This window comes from Schistocerca piceifrons, chromosome 2 (genome assembly GCF_021461385.2).
Source record: "Schistocerca piceifrons isolate TAMUIC-IGC-003096 chromosome 2, iqSchPice1.1, whole genome shotgun sequence".
Taxonomy (NCBI): domain Eukaryota; kingdom Metazoa; phylum Arthropoda; class Insecta; order Orthoptera; family Acrididae; genus Schistocerca; species Schistocerca piceifrons.
In genome coordinates, this window is record NC_060139.1 from 403,202,094 (window position 1) to 403,223,944 (window position 21,851).

At 41.9% G+C, this 21,851-nt stretch overlaps 1 protein-coding gene across 1 annotated transcript in view; it reads left to right on the plus strand.

Moving 5' to 3' along the window:
• Nucleotides 1–21,851, plus strand: part of LOC124777280 (DNA-directed RNA polymerase III subunit RPC5) — a 108,336-nt gene that overhangs the window by 39,997 nt on the left and 46,488 nt on the right. The gene's annotated exons all lie outside the window — the stretch shown is intronic.

Genomic DNA, 21,851 nt, shown 5'->3' on the forward strand with positions numbered 1-21,851 from the left:
CCTTCATTTCACTGTTTATTTGTTAGTTGGCTAGTAGAAAAAAAGTATTAAATAATTAAGAAATAATCATATCAGACACGGCACTTTCATCAAAAGCTTGTCTATAAATTCTAATGTTCCATTGTGGCCGGTTACTGTGCCCCCACGGAGAGAATCTCTGCTCTTAGACCAACACCTTCAACCTATTACCAGGAACCTATCCTCCTACATAAAAGATGCCAACCATTTCCTCAACCAACTCTCCACAGTTCCTTTCCCTTTACCACACGGTGCCCTGCTCGTCACTATTGATGCCACCTCCCTGTACACTAACATTCCTAATGCCCATAGCCTTACTGCTATCGAACACTACCTTTCCAGATGCCCTATGGATTCCAAGCCAACAACCTCCTTCCTAGTCTCCATGACCAACTATATTCTCACTCACAATTACTTCTCCTTTGAATACATTACCTACAAACAAATCCGCAGTATGGCTATGGGCACCCGCATGGCGCCATCCTATGGTAACCTATTCATGGGCCATCTAGAGGAATCTTTCCTAAAAACCCAGAATCCTAAACCCCTCACCTGGTACATATTCATTGATGACATCTTTGCTATCTGGATTGGAGGTGAGGACACCTTATTCACATTCCTCCAGAACCTCAACTACTTCTTCCCCATTTGCTTCACCTGGTCCTACTCAACCCAACAAGCCACCTTCCTAGATGTTGATCTCCACCTCAGAGATGGATGCATCAGTACCTCCGTCCATATCAAACCTTCTAACCACCAGCAATACCTCCATTTCAACAGCTGCCACCCGTTTCATACCAAGAAGTCCCTTCCTTACAGCCTAGCCACCTATGGTCGTCGCATCTGCAGTGACGAGCAGTCCCTCTCTAAATATACTGAGGTTTCACTGAAGCCTTCACTGACCGTAATTATCCTCCCATCCTTGTACAAAAACAAATCTCCCGTGCCTTATCTTTCCAGTCTCCCACCATCTCCTAAAGTCACACAGTCCGGCCACAGAGGAGCATTCCCCTCGTAACTCAGTACCATCCGGGACTGGAGCAACTGAATTACATTCTCCACGACCTCTCGTCATGCCCTGAAATGAGAAATGTCCTACCCACTATCCCTCCCACCCCTCCTACCGTGGTTTTCCGCCATCCACCGAACCTACGCAATATACTCGTCCATCCTTACACAACCCCTGCTCCCAATCCCTTACCTCATGGCTCATACCCCTGCAATAGACGTAGATGCAAGACCTGTCCCATACATTCTCCTACCACCACCTACTCCAGTCCAGTCACTAACATCAACTATCCCATCAAAGGCTGGGCTACCTGGGAAACCGGTCATGTGATTTACAAGCTAAGCTGCAACCCCTGTGCTGCATTCTATGTAGGCATGACATCCAACAAGCTGTCTGTAAGCATGAATGGCCACTGACAAACTGTGACCAAAAAACAAGAGGACCACCCTGTAGCTGAACACGCTGCCAAGCATGATACCCCTCATCTCAATGACTGCTTCAATGACTGCTTCACAGCCTGTGCCATATGGATGCTTCCCACCAACACCAGTTTTTCTGAATTGCGCAGGTGGGAACTTTACCTGCAATACATCCTACGTTCTCGTAACCCTCCTGGCCTCATCCTTCGTTAGTCACTGTCCTCAGCCATCCAGCCCACTCCCTGTTCCCATTCCAGCACTACACAGCTGTCATTTCACTGCCACACCCAGTCTTTTATTTCTCTCCTTTCCGCTATTTACCCCGTCCCCCCTCCGCATCTTCTCTCCTGCCCTCCGTCTAAACTGCAACACTTGACTGTCCGCCACTCACACCATACTATCCCTCCCTCTGCCTGCTCCAGCCTCCTCCTTACCCCCACCCAGTCGCCACTCCCATCATGCGCTGGTGTTGCTACTCGCAGTGTAGTTTCAGCTCTCTGAGACTGCAGACGTGCGTGCAAGTTGTGCTTGTGCTTGTGCTTGTGCTTGTGCTTCTGCTTGTGCTTGTGCTTGTGTGTGTGTGTGTGTGTGTGTGTGTGTGTGTGTGTGTGTGTGTGTGTACTACTGACAAAGGCCTTAATGGCCGAAAGCTATGATGGTGTTAATCTTTTTATTGTGCCTATCGCCACTCAGCATCTCCGTAATATGGTGAGTAGCAACTTTCCTTCTCTTGCATTGTTGAATTCTAATGCTTTCTTGGATGACAAGAGACAGTGCGGTGTTGGGTTGCACGACTCACACATCTCTTCCAGTTGACTTAAACATTGTGCGTGCAGCTTTTCGACTCTCATTCCAAAGTAACAATTATTCTGTACAATTTCCAGCAAGCCAACTGGTTCCAAGGTAAATGTCAGAATCTACTAAACATTCATACAGTTAAATATGTTCTGCCTCATGCAGAGCCAAGACATAAAGTAAAAGTCTCTATGTAACACAAGCTTCATCTGTCTGTAACAATCCTCATGACACCACACACCATGGAACATTATCCAAATACTCGTTGACTTTTTGATATAACTTGTAGGGCGCTGCTTGTAACCACTTGTTGGGGCCGCTCGTCTGACCCTGCTCCTGGCTCCTCGTGACAGCTGTCTTTCCTGCACACACAGACATGTGGTGCAGTAAAAAGGCTCTCTCACCTTTGTCATTAAAATATCGGGTGCTCGAGATGGTGGAGAGCCAAGTTATTTACCTCGAAATTCTCGAAGCACTACATATCCCTCCCCTTAGCTCGAACATGCAATATTTTACACATATTCATCATGTACATTAATATCTATCACAACACTAATTTATATTTCAATCAATATACAATACATCTCTTTTAGTCCTTATGTACTTAACACGTAGATTTTCCCTTTTTTTATGGTAACTATCTGAGCATTGCACTCAATATTGAAGTTAGGACTTTCATACACTTATATATAAGGATTGTGCGGACAATATTCGTAACCTCCAGTCACAGACTCCAGGTGTCATAGACCCTTAATTATGTCGTTCTTTACTCTTCTTCTCTGTACTGTTTTTTCTTTAGTACGTATTAACTTCATTAATTACCATTTCTCGTAGTTCTTTCCGACACTTATAAATATAAAACTTGACAAAGCTACTGGAATATAGAATTTAAATTTACCAGAATAATCTCTACAAAATGTGTGATTGTTGTCACGATACTGCCCTTTTCCTTCTAGGCACAGTACCTATACCTTACATACAGGTTGATACTATGAAAGCTCTTCCTCCTTCCGTTTTGGTAGGTACGCCCCTTTAAACTTCCTAATCTACTATGGTACAGGTCAATCACCTTCTTGGTGCCTCTGCCCGCACAGTATAGGTCAGCCCCTCTTGGGTCTGCCTATCTGCCCTTTTCATCCAATAAATGCTGGGTGCGCCCTCCTTCTCCTTCCTGAGTAGGCTTCATAGTTCACTGCTCTAGTATACATCTTTATGTATACTGCCACTAAATATTACCTGGCAAAAGTCAATTCCACTTCACACTTCTGTCTTACTTCTTGGTACCTTATTTGATCCCCTAGAGTCCTCCACTACTTTTCAACTTCTACCCTTTCAGTAGACCTCATATTTATATAGAATTCACTATATCATACCTTTCCTTATTCTAGACTTGTCCCACTAACCTACAAATCATCAGAACAAATATTCGACTGGTATTCCTACATTATCACCACCATTAGTTCCTTCCTGACTTATGCTCATTAGCTCTTCATTTCTCACACTTTTTTGTGCAATATAGAACTGTCTCTGTTCTTATACCTATGAATAAGTATATAAGAAGTGACAAAAGGAAAAAAAAGGGGGCGATGCAGGACCATCATATATCAGCCACACAATATGTGCATCTACACAGATGTAAATAGGTCTTTATTCCCCTACATCTCTTGGCGGTTCTGACATCACTTTAGGTTTCTAACCCATAATTTTTATGTTTGTGTCTAAGTGTAATTTTGTGTTCAGCGTACTTATTCGAAATAAGTTGAAGGTTATAGGAAACCACGGAGAACGAGAAGGAATTCAGCGATAGAAGTGTATGCATATGGAAAGAGGGAAACATAGGTCGGTACTCAGATGAGAAGTAAGAAAGGAAAAAAAAAGAAACGGTTGCTAAGATCGAAGAAGTGAAAGAAGATAGCCCCAAAGACAGGAAACGCTTCCCACCCCCCTTCGCCAAGATCCCTACTTCGCTAGTACTTGAGTGAGAAGCCGGAGGAGGTACAATGTTAAATGTCTCCTACAGAACAGACATTCTCACCTTCACCTTTGAAGTCTCTGAAGAAAGATCTTAGCAACTCGTATGGAACGGTAAATGGTGATGAATCATTTACACTTGTTTGCGAGGGTTGTCTGAAGAGTGTGTGTGTGTGTGTGTGTGTGTGTGTGTGTGGTGTTAGTTATGTTTGTACCTACACTGCCCATGCTTTCCAAAAGTGATACAAAACCCTCCTATTTATTTTGCATCTCACAAATTAGTCACTATCTTATAGTCATATTTGGTTACTTAAATATTAACATGATATTATAGTATAAGAGGTTATGAATAGATTACAGAATAGTTGTGAAGATTTGAAGGGAATTTGCTGTAGGAAAACTAGTGTGGAAGTAACACCAAAAACAACCCAGGAACTGATGGTTGTCACTCCGCTCTTTAACACAGAATATTAACATCTCTGGGGAATACATGACCCCGCCTGGATACCATGGATGTGATATTAACTTCACTTGAAAAAGCGGAGACCAGTACTTCTCGTTAAATTTTGTGTGAAAGTCTCCCCACAACAAAACAATCACCACTTCACTATGTAACACAATGTTAGGTAAAGTTATTCTATTACCTAACAGACAAGTTTGAATTCTTCGTCCTTAACCGTGTCAGTATCATTAGATTTGGAAAAAGCAACAGTCACAACGTTTTCGGATATTATACTCTCGATAACTTCTCGATCTATAATTAGTTCAAAAGGTTCCGCCAGGCTACTTATATAATGTCAGAGTTGACTGTTTTTTCCCTGACATTCCGTCCTTCATTATTTACAAGCAGCCTGACAATGTGTCTACTAACAACTTGTGTATTAACCTCTGGCATTTGCGATTGAATAACCGACCGTGTGCGAACACCTGGATTTTCGATTGAATAATCGACATTACTTCCTTAGTTCGATCTGTGCTCTCTTTCAAGATATTAATTTCCTGTCTTACGGCATTATATTTAACATTACATACATTTTCACAAGATTCTAATTTTTCATTAAGATCGGGTTCTTTATCGTTACACTTGTCTTCAATATCAAATTCTAATTTCTGGGTCAACTTCTGAAATTGATCATCCTGCTTTTGACTAGAATCTGTAAAAATTTGATTCATTTGGACAGTTAAAGAATTACTTAATTCATTCTTTAAATCTGATTGTAAATTTTCCACTTTATCATTTAATACATCAAACTTAGAATTTCGAGCTTCACCCTGTGCTTCAGGATGGCTGTATTATCCTTCTAGTAATCCAACTTAGCACTTTGGTCATCTAATCTAGCATATAATTCTTTTCTTAAAGAATCTTAACCTGCTCTCTATCCTTGTCTCCAGTTATCTAATTTAGCGTTTAGTTCTTGTCTTAAAGAAGCTGAATCTGCTTTCTGTTCTTTTCTCTGGTTATGTAATTTAAGGCTTAGTGCTATAATTAAATTTGCTACCTCAGTCCAGTCTGCCATTTCCTTTGTTACCGTCATTGCCACAGGTGGCCCTGAAGTTTCCCCAACTTTCTAAATACACTTCTGGAAATTGAAATAAGAACACCGTGAATTCATTGTCCCAGGAAGGGGAAACTTTATTGACACATTCCTGGGGCCAGATACATCACATGATCACACTGACAGAACCACAGGCACATAGACACAGGCAACAGAGCATGCACAATGTCGGCACTAGTACAGTGTATATCCACCTTTCGCAGCAATGCAGGCTGCTATTCTCCCATGGAGACGATCGTAGAGATGCTGGATGTAGTCCTGTGGAACGGCTTGCCATGCCATTTCCACCTGGCGCCTCAGTTGGACCAGCGTTCGTGCTGGACGTGCAGACCGCGTGAGACGACGCTTCATCCAGTCCCAAACATGCTCAATGGGGGACAGATCCGGAGATCTTGCTGGCCAGGGTAGTTGACTTACACCTTCTAGAGCACGTTGGGTGGCACGGGATACATGCGGACGTGCATTGTCCTGTTGGAACAGCAAGTTCCCTTGCCGGTCTAGGAATGGTAGAACGATGGGTTCGATGACGGTTTGGATGTACCGTGCACTATTCAGTGTCCCCTCGACGATCACCAGTGGTGTACGGCCAGTGTAGGAGATCGCTCCCCACACCATGATGCCGGGTGTTGGCCCTGTGTGCCTCGGTCGTATGCAGTCCTGATTGTGGCGCTCACCTGCACGGCGCCAGACACGCATACGACCATCATTGGCACCAAGGCAGAAGCGACTCTCATCGCTGAAGATGACACGTCTCCATTCGTCCCTCCATTCACGCCTGTCGCGACACCACTGGAGGCGGGCTGCACGATGTTGGGGCGTGAGCGGAAGACGGCCTAACGGTGTGCGGGACCGTAGCCCAGCTTCATGGAGACGGTTGCGAATGGTCCTCGCCGATACCCCAGGAGCAACAGTGTCCCTAATTTGCTGGGAAGTGGCGGTGCGGTCCCCTACGGCACTGCGTAGGATCCTACGGTCTTGGCGTGCATCCGTGCGTCGCTGCGGTCCGGTCCCAGGTCGATGGGCACGTGCACCTTCCGCCGAACACTGGTGACAACATCGATGTACTGTGGAGACCTCACGCCCCACGTGTTGAGCAATTCGGCGGTACGTCCACCCGGCCTCCCGCATGCCCACTATACGCCCTCGCTCAAAGTCCGTCAACTGCACATACGGTTCACGTCCACGCTGTCGCGGCATGCTACCAGTGTTAAAGACTGCGATGGAGCTCCGTATGCCACGGCAAACTGGCTGACACTGACGGCGGCGGTGCACAAATGCTGCGCAGCTAGCGCCATTCGACGGCCAACACCGCGGTTCCTGGTGTGTCCGCTGTGCCGTGCGTGTGATCGTTGCTTGTACAGCCCTCTTGCAGTGTCCAGAGCAAGTATGGTGGGTCTGACACACCGGTGTCAATGTGTTCTTTTTTCCATTTCCAGGAGTGTATTATCCATTTCTATGTTTTTCTTTGACCTAGTAATCATCTAACCTAAAATACAATATTGTGTATAATAACTACACCCACAGTTTATTGTCCTGCAGTTCTTTCAACTTTACCAAACATTTATTGGTTTTCGCTCACCCGTCGCAGAGGTCTAGGCTGCATCGGTGAGCAGGTGTAGAATCAGCACCAGTGAACAGCACGGACGCCGGCAGCGTCAAATGGTGGTTGCGGTGTTGGAGAGCGGGTGTGAAGTCAGCAACGGTGAACGGCAGTTGCAGATGGCGGCTGGTTACCGCGTCGGTGTCGTTGGCAGGATACTGCGTCGACAGGAAGTTGGGGAAGGAACAGAGATGTAAACAAACTGCCTTTCATTTCGCTACCCAAACACTACACGTTGTTAACGATGATACAGTATAATTGTAATGCCTGTTACTGCCACCTGGCTGAACTCGAGCAGTTAATGTCTCTCTTCTCCACTGTATGTTTTCCACTGCAGAAATTGCAGTTATTAGAGCACGTGCCTACAGTCAGAAGTACTCCATTTTTGGTAAGAGTGAAACAAACTTGGTGAGGGCATCAGGAGGCATTTGCACAGTGCTGCAATTGTCCACTTTTAGCAAGCAGATACTACTGAACACCACACTTGAGGCTATAGCTGTTAGAACCCATCAATGTACATTGGTAACAATTTGCAGCTTACACGTCCCACCAGGTAGAGATCTAAATCTACATACGTACACCGCAAGCCACCATACGGTGCATGATTGATAGTACCACTACTAGTCATTCCCTTTTCTGTTTTGCTGGCTGATGAATGAGGGACGACTACTGTCTACATGCCTCCATATGTGCCCTAATTCCTCTTATCTTTGTAGTCCTACCCTTGATGGAGGGAGGGAATGCTATTGTCTATACCCGCATAGTACATTTGTGGTGATGGAATCATTCTGCAGTCAACCTCAAACGCTTTTTAAATTTTCTCAACAGTGTTTCACAAAAAGAATGTCGTCTTCTCTCCAGGGATTCCCATTTGAGTACGTGGAGCATCTCTAGAATACTCATGTGTTGCATGAACCTGTCAGTATTGAATCCAGCAGCATGCCTCTGAATTGCCTCTGTGTCGAGCATGCCTCTGAATTACTTTAATCTGGCCTAGAGCAGTCCCAAAGACAAGTCGTACTCAAGAATGAATAGCACTAGCATGCTATAAATGATCTTCTTTATAGATAAGATATACTTTCCTAAAATTCTCCCAGTAAACCAAAGTCCACCATTCACCTTCCCTATTACTGACCTTACGTGGTCATTCCATTTGCATCATTTTGCACTGTTATGCCTAGATATTTAATATTGTGACTATTCAAGCAGCTCACTACCAATACTGTATTCAAGTATTTGCTGGCCGCGGTGGCTGAGCGGTTCTAGGCACTACAGTCCGGAACCGCGTGACCACTACGGTTGCAGGTTTGAATCCTGCCTCAGACATGGATGTATGTGATGTCCTTAGGTTAGTTAGGCTTAAGTAGTTCTAAGTTCTAGGGAACTGATAACCTCAGATGTTAAGTCCCATAGTGCTCAGAGCCATTTGAACAATTTTTTCAAGTTTTCAGGGTTGTTTCCCCTATTCATATGTATTAACATACATTTTTTATGTAGAGCAAGCTGCCATTCATCACACCAAATAGAAATTCTGTCTAAATCATCCTGTCTCCTATGACAGTCGCACAATGATACATTTCCTTCACATTACAGCATCATCAGCAAACAGTTGCAGATGCTGCTCTCGTTACCATCAGTTCATTTTGTACATAGAGAACAAGAGTGGTCCTATCTTCACACTACCCTGGGGCACTCCTGAAGATACTCTTGCTCCTGATGAACACTTTCCATACATGACAATGTGCTGAGTTCTATTCCTTAAAAAGTCTTTGAACTACTCATATCTCTGAGAACCTATTCTGTACACTCAGGTCATCAATAACAGTCTGCAGTGGAGAGCTGTATGAAAAAGTTTATGGAAATCTAAGAATATGGAATCTTCAACAATTTCCTTCCCTGTGGACCCACAGCACGCATGAGCTTGAAGAATGACATATTTTATTTTAAGTACACTTTTTAGCTGCACTCATATGATTCTGGTTTGGTGTTTTCCTATTATCAAGTGTACGTGTGAAGATGGAATAATAGGTATGCAAGAGGCGACTCTTAGGAGGGTGGAAGTAGAGATGGTTCTCTGTCAGGAGGCACTCCCACAGTTTGCTTCTTTCCAGTTTTCCGTGGAGGGATTGTGGTGATCTGTTGTCAGAGGTAGGTGCAGTAAAAAAAGATTCAGAACTAATTATTTACCTCTGTAAGTTGCAAGCAGTGTCTTGACTCATTGTTGACATCAGCTGTCAATTTCAGTCGAGAAATCAAATCATAAATGGTCTTCAGTCTGCTGAAGGTGGCTGACGCATCATGTCCATTCCTCACCAGCTGCTGCTATGGTGATTGCAGCCTGTGGTGGCTTTGGTGCTCACTGTGTCCTGATGCTGCGGCAGTGAGTGAAGGTGGCACATGTGTTGGACTTAAACACACACCAATTTATGAGGTGCTGTGTCTGCTCCTGCTCACCGCTGTTCTTCACATGTTGAATCGTGTGGACGAGTGCCGTGTAGCCATGTAGTATGACAATCCTGGTCGTGCTGTTCAGGTAGGTCCTGGTACATCCACTGAAATATCAGGAATGCTGGTCCTGAACAGGGATGGTATGGAAGGTCCCTCCTCCTCCCTTGTCCAACTGACTGCAGAAGTGGTAGACTGTGGTGTTCAACTCTATGACTGGTGATTATGGTGAGGAAACCATCTCTTGTCGTAGCTGCTATTGTTTCTCAGCAGCATGCAGGAAATCTACAATAAACTTGTGCCAGATATCACTTACTGTAATTAGGGAATTGAGTGTGAATGTTGTGTACACCATCGATCCGTTTCACTGACTGCATGTCACTTGTGATGACCGCGTGGGTCACGCTATCACAAAGGTGTCAGCAGTTCTCACTGTGTGTACTTGTATAATGAATTCGTTGTAGTACAGAACGGATTTGTAAAAGCTCTTGGCACACTTTGTTGCATTAGCAGTAGCGATTCTTTCATCATGTAACGATGACGATGTGATGCTGTCCAGTTGCTGAGCCTACTGAGTCTGCTGTCTGGATCACAAGAGGCACTGATATTGCATTTTTCCCTGACGCACTCTCGGTGGTGAAATGTTATTCTTTGTCCCCACCTCATGGTGACACTGCTGTAATGTAAGCGAGGTAGCTCCACTCTGGAACTTAGAAAATTTTAACTGTTTGTTGCCTTATACAAGATTGGCATGCGATATACCCCTCTCCTCTAAAAGAATTTGTCACGGGATTTAGGAAAACTGAAGGAAAGTTTAAACCTGTAATATAAAGGTCTTACTCTATTTACAAAGTCCTTTACCAGCTTAACCTTTGCTACAATTTCTGTTTTTCCTTCTGGTACAACCCATTCCAGAGGGATCTTTTGTGTGGGTTTTAACTCTGCTTGTGTTATATTACAACTTAGGAAAAATAAGTTGCATAAATAACTACTAGTACTGTGTTTATACTAATGGCTGTTGCACTAATGATACACTAGTGATACTCCTGAGCGTGTCTTAACATTTTATCAGCAGCAGTTTCCCAATTTTCTGCATCAGTTAGTTCATCTGTACCCTGTAGTACCTGATGTGTAATTTAGAAAGAAAATATTGCCTGTCTACAACATATAGCAATGCAAACATGGAGTGTAAGGCAGTTACAGCAAGAAGACCACCATGTAACTGTGTGTGCAGTATCAGAAGAACTTAATTTGAATCATGATGTGTGTTGTAAGATTTTACGAGAATATTTAGGGAAACAAAAACTTGATGCAAAACTCGTCCCTCACACAAATTAACAGATGAAAGGAAAGAGCAAAGATGATAAATTTTTGCTGGACTACTGGATAGAATCAGATGTGATCCCACATTTCTGTCAAAGATTATTTCTGGGGATAAAAGTTGGTGCTACCAGTATGACCCTCACAAGATGTGTCAAAGTGATGAATGGCAGAGTGCTGGATCACCAGCCCTGAAAAAGTCAAACGACAACCTTCAAGAGCAAAGACAACATTGATCGTATTCTTTGATAGTGAAGGATTAGTTCACCAAGTATATGTACCTCAAGGTCAAACAGTGAACCTGACTATTTACATGGAACTCTTGTTGATACATTTGTGACGTCCTTGCCATGATATGTGGCATTCTCAGGACTGGTTCATACTACATGACAGTACAACACCCCATACTGCTTTATCTGTTACCAGATATCTGGCCAGACATTCTGTTATTGCCATCCAACATCCACCAAATTCACCTGATCTTTCATCTCGTGATTTTTTTTCTTATTTCCACGAGTGAAAAGGCGACTGAAAGGACAGCTTCATCAAGATATCGTAGACATGCAAAGGACTGTGACAAATGAACGTACAAACATCACAGTGGAAAATTTCCTCATTGCTTCCAAGAATGCAAGCAACAATAGCAACTGTGTATAGATAGCCAAGAGGCCTACTTTGATAGGAGCTAGGATCAATACTTTGTAAGTGCAATTTTCTATTTTTTTAAAGAACATGTCCTAGAACTTTTCTGACAAAGGGTGTATGTGGTATTTTATATTTTCAATGTTATCTACTCAGGCGTAATTTTACAGTGATTACTGATCATGCAGCTTTAACTACACTGACACAGTTAGTAGGAAGATTGGGGCATTGCAAATCTCTGGATTTGATCTGAAAGATGTGAAGAGAGTGCAAGCAAGCTACAGAGAGTGTTGGATGTATTGCAAAACAGCAAATGTGTGTCATACAATATGGTATATTGTGTAGCTCAACCAAATGTGGACCATATGTTGTAGTTCTAGCAGATCTGTGGACAGAAGTATTACAGCAAGCACATGATCATATGTTATCAGGTCATGGGAGTAAGAGAACAATGGATAGAAGAGGCTCTGAAAGGTTCTGATGATGAACAAGAGGTGCTGATGTTCAACATTATGTCAAGAACTGTTTTCTGTGTGCACAATGTGCTGATTTGTCCCATCAAAAGAAACAATTTAAAAAATTTTTTTTTACAAAATGCATAACACTGTGCTGTCTGTGATAATGTTATTTATTCTGCTACTGGTTCCAGTCTTAAACCATCATCAACAGCAGCTGTGCACATTGATAAGCCAAGATCGCATGTTTTGCTGTGTTTGTCAGTAAACTGAACATCTTTTTTAGTCAACAACATGTATGAATTTTACAAAATGCGTTGCATTTTGCTGTCTATGATGATGATATTTATTCTGCTACCGCCTAAACAATTCACTGCCAAACACCGCAAAACAGGTGATATTGGCTTATCAACATGCAAAGCTGCCATTGACGATGGTAGCAGAATAAATAACATTACCACAGACAGCACAGTGTTATGCATTTTGTAAAATTCGTATGTGTTGTTGGCCAGCACCTAAACAATATGTAGGATTAAAAACACTACCACCATCTGATTACCCATTTAAAGTGATAGGAGCAAATATTTAGGGACCATTTGACAGGATTCAGTACAGTAACAAGTACATATTAACAATTATCGATAATGTGTCAAGGTCTTTAGTAATGTTAATGTTAACAATACCTGATTAGAAAGCTCATGCTGTGGTGAACCAATGGATACTGGACAGGGTCCTGCAAATGATTATTACGGACCAAGGGACAAATTTCATCTCGGATTTCATTAAGCAGTTGTTTCACTTACTGGTATGAGTCCATACCACTCACAGGCAAATAGTCATACAGAAAGTTCGTAGGACTTTATCGAAGATGCTAAACCATTATGTGAATTCTCAACACCTAGACTGAGATGTAAATTTAGACTGTGTGGTAGTGCTTGCAATTCAAAAACTTATACAGGAACAGGGTTATCATCTTATGAGGATGTACATCGACACAAGATGCCATCTCTGTTTGATGTGATTCAGCCAAATTCGGAAAAAGAAGGTGAACACATTAAGATATTTGCAAGAACTCAAAAGGAAGTATTGGAAAAGGTAAAATGGGCAAACATGAAAGTGCCAGAACAAAAAGAGCGTGTGGGTTAAGTAAGAGGAATTTACCAACAGTATTGGATAGGTCAATGGGTATTACTTGTGACTTCTTACACTCCAAATGGTAAGATAAAAGAGAAAAAAGGTTTTTGATGAAGTTTCAGAGTCCCTACCTGGTGGTCAAGTTGAAGTCACCTGTAAATGTAAAGTTACAGTCACCAGGAATAACTTCAGTAGTTCATGTCAGTAGAATTAAATCTTTTCAAGGGGCCATAGATTCATTTCCTCAAGTGTGAGCGGAATTGCCATGTACTGGAATTAAGAAGCAAGAGAATAAAGAAATATTGCAGAATAGGCCCTATGGGTTGAGGCCAAGGAGTATATAGTCAGAAATGTTGAGATACATGATAATAGTAGGATTTTGTCTTTGCTTTCACTGATTTATGTAGTGTACGTAGGAATATAGGTTTTTTTTTTATTCCCACTTTTCTAAGGATGGAGGGAGTACATGTAAATTATTTCCTCTAGGTGATGGCGAGGATGTCTCTTGGATGGAGGTTAGCATTGGTAATGTTATTGCTCATCTTCGGAGCAGGAGGGATTGTCAATTAGCCTTTGTGGAATGGGGTTTTGTTCACGCAGCAGCCGTATATAATCATGCACAAATAGTTCATATAGATAATCGTTTGTGTGAAGTACAAGTGTTTTTGGGGAATATGAATACATCAAAGTGTAAGAAGGTAGTTATGAAGCCACTAACACATTTTCAGTGAGTCAGAAATTATTATTATTTTTTTTCTGTATACAAGCCGTAAACAGTAATAGCGAGCTGTTACAAACCAAGAATTTTGTTGGGGTTTTCTGTTCTCACTGTATTAGAAAATTCTGAAGAAATCCTTCCTAGGAACTCATCTAGTGTCGTATCCTTAGCTTCTCTCAATAACGCTGCATTAGTGTCCAGGTTGGTAGTCAGCTCATACGTTTGGAGGTTCAACTTGCTTATCCTAGCCGAAAACTTCTACAGTGTCATTGGGTATTTGTTTCAAATTACTTAACTTTCCCCAAAAGAAACTAGCACTATTTTGTTTTCTGTACCATTGCTTTAAACCATCTACCAATTCTAGAAATGTGGTTACCATACTCAAAACCTTATGATACATGATATGCATTTTTAGCCTTACCTGATAAGTGCATCTTGCCCATCAGCAATGATGTTTGTTCAGACCAGTGGCACAAGCTGACAGCAGATAATACATCCTGAATGAAGATAGTAAAGTCCTCCAAAGGGGAGGGTACTGCCAATTCTGATTTAATTTCACTGGGACCTGATTGTGAAGAATCTTCCATTTGACTATGCAACTGCTGAGCCATTTGCTCGTTCTATTCATTTAATAATTTAAGCTACTCCATTAGAGCTGATACCGTGTCTGCTGTAGTAGTTGCTCGCTTTTGTGCCATGGTTATGCAGTTTCTTTTTCTATCACAGTAGGTCTAAGCCTTATACAGCACACACAATATACAGTGCAAAATCCAGGATGGAATGTGACAATATTATGAGAAGGAAAGTTGCTACTCACTATGTAGTAGAGATACCGTGTCACAGATAGGCACAACAAAAAGACTCACAACTATAGCTTTTGGCCATTAAGGCCTTCGTCAACAATAGACACATACACACACACGCGCACACACTCAAGCAAACAAAACACACACACACACACACACACACACACACACACACACAGACACACACACGTGACTGCAGTCTCAGGCAGTTGAAACCACACTGCAAGCAGCAGCACCAGTGTATGATGGGAGCGGTGACTGGGTGAGGGTAAGGAGGAGGCTGGGGCGGGGAGGGGGAGGGATAGTGTGGTTGGGGTGGCGGACAGTGAAGTGCTGCAGGGGGGGGAGAGGTGGTGAGGGAGAGGGAGGGAACTAGAGGAAAAGGAGAGAAATAAAAGGACTGGGTATGGTGGTGGAATGTCGGCTGTGTAGTGCTGGAATGGGAACAGGGAAGGGGCTGGATGGGTGAGGACAGTGACGTATCAAAGGTTGAGGCCAAGAGGGTTACGGGATCATAGAATGTATTGAAGGGAAGTTCCCACTTGTGCAATTCAGAAAAGCTGGTGTTAGTGGGAAGGATCCATATGGCACAGGCTGTGAAGCAGTCATTGAAATGAAGGATATCATGTTTGGCAGCGTGTTCAGCAACAGGGTGGTCCACTTCTTTCTTGGCCACAGTTTGTCAGTGGCCATTCATGCAAACAGACAGCTTGTAGAAAGTGGCGAGCTTGGACTGAGCAAAGGTTGGAAATTTGTACGGGTGCTGATAACCACGCAGTTGAGTGCCCCACAAACCAATCATCATCATCATCATTTTATGTTGTGTAGGAGGTATCTCCTTAGGCTCTCTATTGTCTGATAGTGGTATATTTGTGTCAATAAATTGTATTTTCCCTCTTGACGGATTTGTATATCTTATATTCTCCGCTAATACTATGGAGTTTTTTAAATTGTGTATTATTTGTTATATGTGTACTGTGTGCTTATCAGTTTATTGAGTTTTTTGCTTAAGAGATGTTTTGGGCTATCTATACAGCTAATTATTGGACAAATCGGCATCAGTTCTTTACTTATTTTTGGTCGTCCACATAAAGATGGGTTTCGGGGATTCATGATGGTGCATGATTTCTTGTCTCTTTCTGTAAAGATTGTATTAAAACTTCTTCGTCTCCTTCTTTTTTATTTACTTGTGCACTGAATTTGTTGGTGGTGGTGTGGGGTTGTGCTGTATATGTGTGATGCTGTAATCCCAAAAGAAATATGATACTTTTTCTAAATAATCATTATTTTTTTATAACTATTACACCATCTCCCTTGTCTGCCTTGACTGCTACTGCATTGTTTGTTACTAGTTCATTGTTTATAATGTTGAGGGTGGTTTATTTACGCAAGGTACCTAATTTATACAAAGTACCTAAAGGATATACAATGAACATTTTGGAGAAAATGAGAATTTTCACTCATACAGAAAAATACCCAGAAGACATCCTCAGTGAACAAACAGATTTTAAACAAAAAAGCTTTGAAAAGTTTATTGGCATTATAAAAGAAGAGATTCACAATAAAGGCAAGCTGGGCCAATACCAAATGGTACTTACTATCTGTAAAACCAAATTGGGATTTCATCCAGACCTGACGGCTTATTTATTTTTGACTCTTTCAGTTGCTTCTCAGTGCCAAGGATGTTTGTTTCTATGCCCTCCAAAATGATGTCTCTGTGATGGTCAAATGATGGTACGTCTGTATGATCCTCATTTGTGACTAACTTTTTTCTTAATGCAAAATTTAAAACTTTAACTTTTCTTTAGCTGTTTTCTGTTTGCCCCGCCAGACTGGTTGGTTGAGTGACTAGTTAGCAGACTCACAAATTTCTGTTAACTTTTGCCTGTTGCCGTTTTTGGGTCCTTTTAATGTCAAGAACAATATGCGATTCATCAGCATTTTCTAAATTTTGCTACTACACCACAGTGAGTCTTTTCCATTCTTATGCAGTCACTTGGCTCATACTTCTCCAGAGTAAAGTTTAGAATCAGTTTAAACTTTTCCCATCATATTTAAATTAAATGATTTTCCTTCATTGTCCAAGTCGGAAGTGCAGAGTGCAATTTAGAATCAGTTTAAACTGTGCCCATCATATTTAAACTGAATGATTTTCCTTCATTGTCTAAGTAGGAAGCTAACAACTGCTTATCTCCTCTTTGCACCCTAAAAACTCTCCTAGTCTTCTTGATTAATTTGTGAACTTTAGTAACCATCGTTGCAATGATGACTTCATGATCACTAATCACTGTCTCTATATTGACACTGTCAATAAGGTCAGATCTGTTTGTAGCTACAAGACCTAAAATATTTCCATTACATGTCAATTGTTGAACTAGCTGCTCAAAACAGATTTTGTAAAATGTGTTGAGAACTACTTGACAAGATTTTTTGTTTGTACCACCTGCTGTGACTCCATAGGCATTTTAGTCTATAATCAGTAGGCTGAAGTCACCTACTGTGCCACTGAGTGTAGACTTACTTTGAGTGATCCTGCAGCTGTTACAGGAGGCTGGTTACTCACATCCAGATAACTTTGCTGTCAGACCTGATGTCGACTTCAGTAGAAACAATATTTTTGTCAGTTGCAATGAACACTCAACCTCTTATTGTGTCTAATTTGTCTTTTCAATACATGTTCGATGCTTCAGAAAATTTACAGTTAAATTTTGACATTCAAAGTGTCTTTATGTGATCTGATTTTGCTCTCTGCATATTGACTGGTGAGTGTTCAGACTATGTCTACTTCACAAGTACTCTGTTATCCAAGTAGCTGCTTGCTCCATGTAGGGCACCCTTGACCGTCAAGGGGAGCTGTACAATTCTTCACCCAACAACACAAGTCTAGAAGTCTGTAACCAATCTTGTCACGAAATCCATGGAGCCTCTATTTGAGAACCTCCACTCAGCGCAATACGCAATACAAAAGGGTCCCAATCAGTTCTGGGTACAATACTGCAAATTGTGAGTTCTATTTGCACCCTGCAAGCAAGGCCGGCAGTCTTCACTACTTTCGCCACCCACCATTATGAACTGATGGTGGTCTCTGGAGTGTTATTTGTTTCTCAATCCTGTTGTAGAACTGAGCCAAAATGAAGTGTTTAATTTATTTATTTTGTGTTTACTCTGTCATGTTGTTTAATATATTCTCCTTGGTCATCTATTTCATAAAATTAACTACTATCTTGACTAGTAGTAATACATGGATAACTGTGTTGCTACTGATGCAAGTGGGCTACTACTCCTTTGCAGTGTTTTCAGTGCTGGTTGCTGAAAGGAAGCTGAAATCCTTCTCGATTTTGCATATTGACCACTGATATTCCTTCTTTGACACCAGTCTGTTTAAAGCGTCTTTCTACATTGAGCTAACTGTCATCAGATATGTATATTACAATTGTATCACAAATCTTCAGATACAAATATATTGTACAACAAGAATACATTTTGACAAGCAAAATATCCAAGAATGCAAGAGAGAAATACACTTTTTAAAAACTTATTGTGCTTTTATGTGTATGATGTCACTTTTATTATTCTGAGTGGCATTTTTCATGGCCACAAGACACGTCCAGCCTGTCTCGTCTAAAAACAAGAAGTGGCCCACAGCAGGTGGACATGCTAAACTCTTCATCCTGTCTTGCAGATGTGCTGTGCCCATGTACTCTGCATTACCTGAACATAATAATAAACCTTTTCTGTGTCAATATGTTGTCTGAAACTTAACTGCTGTTAGTTCTACAATTTTGTTTCCACCATTTTTTTCCTAAAGTTCAGGGCTTTATTGTGAAAAACTTAAAACAATTTATGATTCCAAGTTTTGGCCATCGCTAACCACTACTTTCTCCCATCTTTTGGGCAGCATACAAAATCCACGGTGAAAGAATTGGGTATCTTTTGAAGAGATTCATGAATCGATCCAATTTTACACTTGTTCAGATGACCAGCAGTGCTTGTCAACCAGACTGTGTGTTATTGGTTGAAAAAGGTGGTAATCAGAGGAAGCAATGTGTAGAGAATATGGTGGGTAGGATAGGACTTCCCACGTAAATGTTTCCGAGTATGTTTTGAAACATTTTGTGACATGTTTCTCTTTCAGTGCTCATCTGAAACGTGTCAATTGCTTTTGATAATTATCTTCTGTGATGGTTTCAGTCAGTTTCAGTAGCTTCAAAAACCTTCCCTCTTCCACCACCATGCTGGTCTTCAACACCAAAATCACCATTTTTGAAGCCTTGGAACCATTCTCTGTATTTTCTTTCACTAATAGGTTCTGCACCATAGGTCTGATCCAGCATTTTATGAGCCTCAGTTGCAGAATTCTTCATGTTAAAGCAGAAAATTAAAACTTCCTGCAAAAGACTAAAATTTGGCTCTAAAGTTGACACATTCGATTGAGAATAACTTCATGATGCAATCCAGAAAATGAGTAATATTTTGAGGGCGTTATGTTTATAAACGACTAAGCTTGTTGTATCTTCTCAACAAGAAGTGGCAGAACACACACATAAAAGAGTCTTGTGATTGGCAAGCTTTCAGAGCCAATGGCTCCTCCTTCAGGCAATAGGGTTGAAAGGGAAGGAAGAAGGGTGAAGAAAAAGATCTGGAGAGGTCTAGGAAAAGGGGTAGATATTGGGAAAGTTGCCCAGAACCGCAGGTCAGGTTACAGTTATCGTACAGGATGAAAAGGAAAGACTGATTGTTGAGGACAGCATCAGACAAGATTTGAAAACCTGAGAGCTTAAAGGTGGAAGAAAGGGTAATATGCAAGACAGAGATTACTACTAAAACATTGTGCATGAGTTAATAAGAGTGAGTAAGCTAAGTGCATTGTATGTAACGGAAGTGGAAAAGGGGGGGGGGGGGGGGTGAAAAATAGACAGGAAAGGCAATTAAAGATGTAGAAAACTAAAACAGAGTGATGCAAAGAGTAGTCACAATGAAGAAAATCTGAGATGGAAGAAATTGAAGTAAATTAAGGCGGGGTAGGTGGCAGGCATCAAGAACGTGTGTAGTGCTGTTCCCGCCTGAGGAGTTCTGAGAAACTGGTGTCTGGGGGAAGAAGCCAGATGGCACGTGTGGTGAAACAGATGCCAGGGTCATGAACGTCATGTTGTAGAACATGATCTGCAGCAGGATATAGTGAGTTGCCAATATATACCCTCTGCCTATGCCCATTCATCCTAATTGATAACTTGGTTCTAGCCATGCCGATGTAGAAGGCTGAACAGTGTTTGCATAGTAGCTGGTATATGATGTGTCATCTCGCAGGTGGCTCTCCCTTTGATGGTATATGTTGTGCCAGTTACAGGGCAATGGTAGGCGGTGGTAGGAGGGTGCATAGGGCAAGTCTTGCAGCGGCCACGATCACAGAGGTGGGAGGCGTAGGGTAAGGAGGTGGGTGCAGAAGAAGCATAGGGTCTGACAAGAATATTGTGGAGTATTGTAGCAAGTCACCCTCACCATGAGTACATATGGTAAAGATGTCATCAATATATCTAAACCAAACCAGGGGCTGAAGACTTACGGATCCCAGGAAAGCCCCTTCCAAGTAACCCATGAAAAGGTTGGGATAGGAAGGAGCCATCCTGGTTCCCATGGCTGTACGCCGATCTGTTTGTATGTCTAACCCTCAAAGGTAAAGTAGTTGTTGATAAGTATAAAGTTGATTAAGGGGAATAAGAAGGATGTCATAGGTTTGTAATAAGGTGGGCGCTGACTGAGGAAATGTTTAGCAGTAGGCAGACCATGTGTATGGGGTATGTTGGTATAGGGAGGTGGCATCAATGGTGACAAGCAAGGTGTGTGGTGGGAATGGGATGGGCACGGATTTCAGATGATCCAGGAAATGGTTGGTATTTTTGATGTAGGAGGGGAGGTTTTGTACTGTGGTGTTGATCAACTAAGGCAGATATACGTTTGGTGGGTGCTTTGAAACCAGCAACTATAGGATGGCCTGGATGATTGGGTTTGTGGATCTTAGGAAGAAGGAAAAAGTGGGGGTGTATGGTTTTGGGTGGTGTGAGAAGTTCTATGGATTGAGGTATTAGTCCTTGTGAGGGGCCTGAGGTTTTAAAGAGGGACTGCAGGTCAGTTTGAATCACAGGGATGGGATCTTGATGGCAGACGCTGTATGTAGAGGTGTCAGACAGCAGGTGTAGACCTTCACTAACATACTCCTTTCGATCAAGTAGTACAGTGGTAGATCCTTTGTTTGCTGGGAGGATAATGATGGAGTCATCAACTTTTAGGGAATGTAGAGTCTGTAGTTCTGCAGAGGACAGGTAAGGGTCATGCTGTAGGGACCTGAGGAAGGGGTGTGAGGCAATGCTGGATGTGAGGATTTCTTGGAAGGATTGTAAGGGATGATTTTGAGGTAGTGGTGGTGGATCAAGTTGGGATTGCGGTCTGAACTGTTGAAAGCATGTTCAGTGTCAGGTTTGCTGTTGCAAAGGTTTCGGCGTTGGGTTGCAAAGTGATGTTTCCAGTGGATATTACATGTTAAGGAAAGCATGATCAAATGCAGGTTTAGGGCTGAAAGTGAGGCCCTTACATAATATAGATAATTATGGAAGGGAGAGTGCTTTAGATGAGGCCTTAATTTATTTTAATTTCTTCCCGCTCAGATTTTCTTCACTCTAAGTACTCTTTGCTTCATTTTGTTTTAGTTTTCTACATCTTTCATTGTCTTTCCTGTATATTTTTCACCACCCCTCCCACTTCCATTATGTACAATGCATTTAGCTTACTCGCTCTTATTAACTAGTGTACAATGTTTTAGTAGTAATCTCTGTCTTGCATATTACCCTGTCTTCCACCTTTAAACTCCCAAGTTTTCAAATCTCATTCAATGCAATCCCCAACAAACAGTCTTTCCTTCTCGTCCCATACAATAAGTTTCCCCTGACCTGTGGTTTTGGGTGACTT